We start from the raw sequence: 8,196 nt of genomic DNA, 5'->3' as shown, positions 1-8,196 counted from the left end.
AAATAAATTCAAATCACACACCTAAAGAATCTAGGGCATCAAACCATACACAAACAGTAGCCTTCCAGACCGAAAACAGTAGTTGGTGATGAAGCCCAACATCGTCGAATTTAGTACAGAAGTGGTGGGTGGAACAGTTACCCCGGCAACCTGCTTAATGAATAGACTGGCACAAGTTCCTCCACTTTAACCGTCTCGAGTGAAGTGAACCCCCCGGAAAATCCAAGTGAGTCTAGCCGACGTCTGCTCCAGGTACAGTGGGATCTTCCCTCCACCGTCACCTCGGTAGAATCCTAAAGATAATGGTCACTAAGGTTACCAACAGCAAAAAATATACCTGGGGGAACAGTCTACGACCCAATAGCACGCAAGGGCAGAGTAACAAGCTCAATCCCCTTGCCGGCTCCTTGACAATAATCCAAGGTTTACCGACAAGTGACTCCAGGCTCCTCGACAATAATCTGAGGTTTACCATTTGTAGTACGTGAGTATTTGGCATCTTTCCCAATGAAGGAGGATTGATCCCCTCACTGGTTCGGACACGGTCTCGTGCTTCTCCTTTAAGAGGAGCTTTCCCAGAGTACAAATGAAACAGTTGGATTTATCCTACCACAAGATGAGCTACTTGTTTGGTTTTACTGTCTTAGAGAGTTAATTACTCTCCTACTCCAAGACACTAGCCTGATCTATATTGGTGTTTCAGAGCCCTAGTAAATAAAAAGTTACTAAATTGATTTTATTTTAAGCGTTAATTTTATGGCTTTTCTTTAGGACAAAAGGTAGTGGAGATGAAACTGATGGTGTGTAGACTCGACTGAAATCCACTAAAAGATGCACTTAGGATGATTTATGCTAATTTTCTTTTTCAATGAATTCCCTAGCTAAGAGAGTTGGAGAATGCAAAATTGATATAAAGACAACTTTCTTGGCAATGAAAATCAAAGAAACAAACTCTTTATCTTTTCCAAAGCATACAACACATGACCACTAATTACTTCACGAAAATTCCTTTTCTTTTCAAAGACTCAAATGCTACTAAAGCAAACTTTTCTTCAAAAGAGTTTTTTGTATTTTTCCCTATATTAGCAAAACATGTAAAACTTACTTTAACAGAAATCAAAGTTAAAAAATCTATGGCAATCAAATCAACTCAATTTCACACAAAAGCAAATCCAAGAGAAATGCACCTAAAAGTAAATCTAATGAGGCAAAAGCCTACCAAGTGTGATTCCAGGATGTTTTACTCAGTCAAAATTTAACTAAGGACTAGTTAATGCAGAATAAAAAACCAGTCAAAAACAAAACTCGAAATCTTTTGTTCTTTTTCTTAAGAATAAAATTCAAAGTTCAATCAACAAACTTTTTCGAGATTCGGCAAAGAGACAACACAAAGGTAGGTTTCTCACAAGGGTGGATTCTATGAAAGGTCCGACTCCTAAGAAGACTGAAAAGACCAGGGAGATCCAAGGTTTTACAACTTCTAAAGCCAAAGTCACTACAAGACCAGTGTAAAAATCAAACCCTAGGGAAAAATCTCTATGAATTTCACTAAAACTCTTGACACTGATGAAACAAGCTTAGGTGAAGATTTATGACAGGTAACCAGTGGATCTGGGTAGCAAAAAAAAATAAAAAACAAAATATAAAAGGCAAAAAAGAAGAAAATTGAAATTTTCTTAATTTTGACAGGGTACGCAGGCAACCTGTTTGCACAGGTGCATGTACGCTCTGTGCACAAAGCTTCAGTGCGTACAAGTACGCACTGTGCTGAACTCAGAGGGTGCGTACTACTAGCAAAACCAACAAAAACTAAAATCTAATTAAACCCTAAGCTAACCCACCCAAATACACAGTCAAACAGCCAAAAACTAGAAAACAAACGACTTTTCTCAAATCAAAGTTTAACACAAAGGAAAAATCATTCACATCAATGGAGTTCCCCAGCGGAGTCGCCAGTTTGTCATGCAGAAAGAGTCAATTTTGCGGACAAAACCGACCTCCCTAGAAGCTAAGGCTTTCTAGTGACAAACAAGACAAATAAACACTACCTTTCTCTAAATATGCATTTAGAATACAAGTAAACAGGTGTTTATAACATACCTTTAGTCCAACGCTTTGTAGTAGTCCAGCCTCGCCGATCCAGATGAGCTCCTCCTTCTCTTCGAAACCTGCATTCACTAACAAGCCAAAAGATTACATAGCACCTGATAAACTTATAAAATAACACATATTCATCATACAGACCAAGGAGTATATGAAACAAATCATGAATAACAATCTGTTGAGAAAAATGAGTTTATTTGTATTAAGTGGAAACAAAAGAAACCATTACAACCTGAGCCTTGGTGTTGTGCAGGTCTCTCCTAAGGTCCAGCAAGAGTTGTCCTTTACTTTGATCAGCTCACCCACTTCCAAATAAGGCTAGGAAAGGATGGCAATCTCTCCTCTCAAGCTCTATAAGGGAGTCCTAATTCTAGCAGCATCTACCCTTAGGAATGCTCAGCTTTCAACCTCCCCTCCCTCTGGCCCAATGCCCGTATTTATAGTGCTTTAGAGGAAGTTAATCAGGTCCACCATCAATGGGATAAGCCCCTCTTTGAATGGGATAGCTCCCCTCTTGATGGGATAAGTTCCTCTTTCATAGGGATACATGAACCATCTGGAGGCGCTCAATACACGTCAAACAAGCTTCTAGAATGCTCTAGAAATGACCACAAGTAACTTTTTTGAAGTGAAACTTACGCCTTTTGACCTTTACAGGAGTACGCACCCACCCCTTTACAGACAGAGCATACAAGTACGCAGGTATTGTGAACTTGGGGTGCGTACACGCAGGTAAGGCTAAGAGAAACTGCGTACCCAGAGATATATAGATTTTTAAAGACTTTCTCTCTTTCTTGGAGTTTGACATGAAGAGTAGAGGTATGAGACTTGCCAAGGAGGATAGTATGACAGTTGATGGAGCCATACTAACTGCAAATAGTCATGGCGACAAATTTTAGTGTAACCTAGTTTAACCCCCTTTACCAATTATGGACAGGAGTGTCAGACTAGTCATATATCTCTCGCGGAAACCTACCCTATACCTGAAGTTTTCCTGCCAAAGTAGACCAGGGTGCATGCCCCCTGGGTTTCAGTCATGTCCCCGAATCACTTGCGCTCATCAGGAGGATGGACTGGGGATTGATGAGACATTCCTTGCGTGAAAGGACCATTCAGGGCTGGTGTATGACTATTTTCTATGTGTGAACCAGGAAATGAAAGATGGTCTACGAGCTTGATCACTCTTCCTTCGTGCAGAAAACACATTACTCTAAAGAGTGATGAGACAATGGCTCCCATGAAATAAATATAGTCTCGTCCAAGGAGTAGATTATAATCTAGGGGTCCTTGGACTACCATTACGTTCAGGTGAACGGTTTTCCTTCTCAATGTTATGGGCACATCGGGAAGGATCCCTAACGGTTGACTGGTTCCTTTGTCAAAGCCTATTAGATTTCTCATCTCATGAAAAAGCGATGGAGAACCAAGCGCTTTCCAAGCAATCGAGGAAAGGATACTCACAGAAGCCCCTTCATCTATGATGGTACCGGTGATGACCATTCTATATATTTGAGTAATCATTCGAAATGGTACACTAGTCGGTAAATGGGGTCTGCCTAGTTGATTCCAGTCGAAGGAAACAACCATGTTGATTGGAGGTGGGACCAAATAGACGGTTGGATATGACTCTGATGAACTTCCTTCCTATGGTAAAGGAATGGGTAGACTGCCCCCATGTTCTTCGGAGTCTGTGCTTATGAAAAGAATTTGGACGGTGTCATCCTTGTTCTCTTCGATGAGTGTATCATCTAAAGATGGAACCTCTGAAGGCAAGACCGGGTCAACTGCCACCTCGACCTTTTGACTTTCGTCTGGCATGGATTCAGATGGTTTTTCTTCAATGTCGGATACTTCGGTCGACTACAAGGGCATGTCAGCCGGATTTTCAACTAGTGACAGACTCGGCAAGAGTTTTTAATATCCAGGAGGAAGCCGTAACGGTGAAACCAGACGATTGTCCAAAACTATTTTAGCCTCATCTATGAAGGGACAATGGTGGACGGCATGATCGCCTTCACACAGCTTACAGGGAAATTTACATTTTCCTTTTTGTCCAGGGGCTTCACTTTCACTAGTTGATGGTGTACTTTCAACATGATCATCAGAGGTTGACGACACCGGATTGTGCAAACAAGGAGACGAGTCCCTTAAGATCCGAGGGATGCAAGGAAAGTCTCGATGAAAGTGGTCTCCCTTGCAAATGACACATGGCGATTTAGGCCTGGTCGGTGAAGTGTGTCGATTTTTGCTAGACGATGTTTGGTTGCACCTTTTCACCTTTGGCTCCTTATTTTTCTTTTCTTTCTTCTTCTTTTCCTTCTTCTTCTCAGGTACTTGACTTTTGGCTTTACCAGCTTCATCAAGCGAAGAGGAAGGAGGAGAGGAAGAATTGGGCAAAGTAGAGGGTTGGGGGATGACTCTGGAATCGTCTAGTTGTTGACTTGATTGTTCAGGAATCGTAGTGTTCTGAACGATAGGGGTTGAGAAGAGCCATACGGGCAAGCCGATTATCAATCCTGGAAGCGACAATGTGGCCATATGGGGTGCACCAACATCTCTCCAAGAGGAGAAGGGAATAGGATTTCCTCCAAGGGGAACTCCTTGGTTGGTGGACTCCATTTTCTCAACCTAATACCAACGTAGGAAAGGTGATAATTATTCCGTTTAAAATAAATTTTAGACGCTTTGACACAACTTGTTTTTTCAATTTTTAAGAGTCAAGAAAAAACAAAAGATGACTCTATTTGCCTTCGATTTTTAATGATCCTGAAGTGACAAGTGCTCAGATGGACCTTTTCCGTTAAGGAGTCTGAAAGGGAACGAAAGGGACTGCTCTGGAAATCTAGACAAAGGGATTACCAAACCAATTACAAAATTGTAGAATACTTTCTACAGTACGACAGTCAATCTTCCCGAATGCTGTGTTCAGTGCATTGCGATCGATAGGGCGGCAGACACGGCTTCCTATGGATAAAGGATAAAGCCTATTGTGGTCTCCCAAAATATACTCGACGGTATGTGGGAGCACAATTCCGTACCTGGCACTTATCGTCTCAAAGTGGAGGAATCACCCAACCAATAGTGAAAACAACAGTTACCAGGCTTTACGATGCCGGAATACGTCTCTAGCCTAGACTTCTAGATGTTATGTGTTAGGTTCCAAAGCGTTGTTAGATTCATTAAATTTATTTTATAGTTGATCTTGCTTAAGAATTTTTCCTTTCAGGTTCAGTGCATGATGTAGATGTACAATTCCTAAAATGCAATCTAAGATGATAAATAGTCGTTTTATCTTCTTTGTGCAATGAAAATCCTAGCTACTAAGGAAAGAGAGACAATATTCTGTCAACAAAGAGCAAAGAGCACACACTGTATGCACTGTCCTAAATCAAACCAATCAAACAGTCTAAATGCAAATGCACATGCATGTATTTGTTTTCAACCTTCTTAATATGTGAATGATAAAAAGAAAGCTAATGCGCAAATCTGAATTATTTTTCAAAGCGACAATTACTAACAAGTTTCTTTTCAAAATCAAAATGAAGACAATGACAACACTTTGCGATTTGGAAATGAAAAATTGCTTTCGACACTAGAAAAACTACCAATTTAGATCAAATACAAGAGTAACAGGGTAACCGACTATCAAGAACAATCAGGTTCTCTTCTATGACTGAAAATGACACTTGCGACACTTTCAAATCAAGAAACGACAATACAATTACGCTACTTCTTTGTAAAGGAGAACTGAAAATGACTCAAAAAATAGATAAAAACATTTATAGTTCTTTGCACAATGGAGGCGGAATAACAACAAGGAAAGGGGTTTAAAACAGAGGTCTACTGACTATGGGCAGCAAAACTCCTGAATAGATATGAAAAGAGTGATCACGGAAACCAAAATTCAAGAACAAGGCCTTGTCTGATCAGCGCACCTATAACACAGTGAAACTTGGGAAGTGCGCTGAATTTGAGGTTCACAGAACAGACAGTGCGCTGGACCAGGGACGAGATTTTGATTAGGTTCTGGGTCATAGTTTGCAGTTCAATTCAGGGATTTTGGCCGAGCAAGTGGTAATAAGTCAATCAATCACAGGGGTAGATCTAATGAGGTTACTAGAGCCACCACAAGGGCAATTAGAGAGCATGTAAACCAATTGTTTAATTCATAAATAAAACCCAGAGATTGACTGAATCAGCATTGATCTACTTTGCACTTGCATAGAAAATGCAGTTCGAAGGCTAGCTGGCTTGACTTCAGGCTCCGTCTGTAAGTTTATAAAGTAAAAAAATGTAGATGAACAAACAATCTACTCACTCCCCAGCGGAGTTGCCATTTTGTTACAGGGAGAAGTGTCTATGCAGAGCTGCTAATCCCACTAAGGCTAGTAGCTACCTTAGAAACAAACAAAGTAAAACTACTTTCGTTTTCCTTTATGAGACATAGATGAGAGAAGAATAAAGGAGACCAACCTCTGTCTTGCACTTGGTTCCTTGCTCGATTCCTCTCTCTTCCGATAGTCCTTTACTACTTTCTTTATTGTATACCTAGCTTCACAGAGTACCTGTAGAATCAAAGCAGCACACTATACGAGAACATGGATCTATTATCATAAACAATCTAGGATCAGATGTAAATTGACCATACAAATGCATAAAACATAAATCGCACAAGAGTATGGAGGAAAAATTGAATAGCTTTATTGATAATCAAAAAAGAGCCAAGAGAGTTACAACCAATTGTTCTGACCTAGCATCATCCTCTCAGCAAGAAGCCCTTCTTCACCTCATGAAAAGCTTAGATCGCCAAACACTATGATATTGCACCAATAAATCAGCAGCACTTCCTTACAAGATACAAAATTCCAGCCTCTGGATCTCTGGGATGAGGGATCCATATATAGATGTCTACAAGGGAGGTGAGTCAGCTTTTTTGAGATTTGATTAGCGTCTCCCCTCTGATAGTTCTTGATTCCACTTGGAGATTGATGATCTCTTACTCATCCCTGGTTGAATTCAGAGAGGCAAGTGTCACAGGAGAAGTTTATGGAAGATTCCATGCCTGTCCACCTTGCGGATTGACCCTGCCATTTGTTTCTTCTCACCCATCGCACCCCATAGAAGGGCTTTTTGAAATGAAATGCACCTACTGTGTGTATTCAGATGAGATGCAATGCACTTTGCCTTTGGAGCAGGTGAAATGGTCCAATTTTGACCAGTTCTGAGTAGTCTTTCATGGAGAGCTTCTGGGAGAAGCTGTAATCAGTTGACCTTGTTCTTTTAGGGGTTGGAACAACACCTTTAGGGACTTAGGAGTCCTTGGTTTATGGAAATTTATGCTTGGAGTTGCAGTGCCCAAAAATGTCTATAACACATACGACTTCAAAAAGAAATTTGACTGGGAAACTATAGACTTCACGACCTTGAATCACACTAGGTATGGTTAAGGAGGAAAGGTGTTTTAATGGATGCAAAGGTCAAGAGGCTAGAAAACGAAATATGGGGAGCATTTCTCGTCAGCAGACCAAGGATGGTGACGCAAGGTGTGTACAATCATTCTAACAATTTAGAAGATTATCGCTGAGAATTAGTTAGTCTGCTGCCATGGCTAGGTCTGCAAATCACCAAACATAGTAGCCAAGGGGATGCACTATGTAAAGAAGAGCACGCGACACCAACTGTCACAGGGACAAATGAAGTTTTTCCACAAACTACACTGGAAGGTGAAATGAAGGCCCGCACAGGTGGTGCGATGACCTAACTAGCCATAAGAAACATAGTATTAGCACTCTAGGCAGTTAGAAGGAAGCGCGGGACAATAAAATATTCTTCCATGGGGCTGGGCACTCTGGGAAATGCACGCAGTAATAGGATGTCACAGGGTTTACAACCGCGCATGAGGGACAGTGATGCAGCATGGATAAGCTAGGAAGTGACTGTTAGTGTCACTGTTCATGACAAGATGTTTGATTTAAGGCCAAATGGAGTGGGCAGTGAGCATTTAAGACACGAATTATGGGCAAGATTTGGGACAATCTACCGCCAAGAAAGCATTGATGGCTCGGAATTGGGGGGAACGGTCGAATTTGAATT

This window comes from Pinus tabuliformis, chromosome J (genome assembly GCF_031772625.1).
Source record: "Pinus tabuliformis cultivar Carrire ecotype Pingquan chromosome J, CPIR1, whole genome shotgun sequence".
Lineage (NCBI taxonomy): Eukaryota > Viridiplantae > Streptophyta > Pinopsida > Pinales > Pinaceae > Pinus > Pinus tabuliformis.
The sequence above is the reverse complement of the archived record's forward strand: the minus strand, read 5'-3'. Positions refer to the sequence as shown.